Consider the following 851-nt stretch of genomic DNA (forward strand, 5'->3'; position numbering starts at 1 on the left):
AGGAGACGTGGCCATCGCTGTTCGGAGCTCCGGGTGAAGTGCCGCCACCCAATCCGCTAGAAAGTAAGACTTAGCCATTTGTTAACCCTTTCACATTTACCTGGGGCACAGACATTAATGCGAACAGGGATAGTAGCTGCGCACAGCGGACTACACTGACCCACAAGACGCATTAACCCATTGTAGAACTATGAGAGATGGGCACTAAATGTGTCACCAATTTTTTTTTTTTTTTTAGGCTAAATACATTTTTCACATTTTTCTAAGATTTTTTGAGATATTACCTTTTTTTATTTTACTTGTCACAATATCTAAACATTAAATAATAACTTGTTATATTTCTCACTTTTGACCAGCAGAGGGAGCCAACATGAGGAATCTGGTAAAGGCAAGCAGCTTGTAAATTTGGTCTCACCTGTCCTTCCTCTTGTGTCTGTGTGCAAAAAAGGGGGATTTTTTTTTTTTTTTTTTAAAGTATCTGTCATCATACCGTTCACCTTGCTCACATTGTGTAAGCTCCGGGCAGGAGAAAGTGGGCGTTCCCCAGCAAGTGCGATGTCACTGAAGCCTGCAAGAGCTTTGCCTCACTATGCCCTGCACGCACTTCCTGAGTTTGTTCTCCTGCCAGGCTGGGAGGAGGCCAAACTAACTGTTTGACTTGTGCAGGCAACAGAATAGAGCCACCTAGTGGCTGTTTTTTTTTTTTTTCAATCATATTAAAAACATATAAAGGTTGAAAATTTTAATGGCAAGAAAATAGCAAAGTGTCTTATAATTACATACAGAACAATATATTAAAAGTTTAGTTTGGTGACAGGTACTCTTTAAATTCTACTGGGCATTGCCATTTT

The sequence above is a fragment of the Hyla sarda genome, chromosome 1 (genome assembly GCF_029499605.1).
Source record: "Hyla sarda isolate aHylSar1 chromosome 1, aHylSar1.hap1, whole genome shotgun sequence".
Taxonomy (NCBI): domain Eukaryota; kingdom Metazoa; phylum Chordata; class Amphibia; order Anura; family Hylidae; genus Hyla; species Hyla sarda.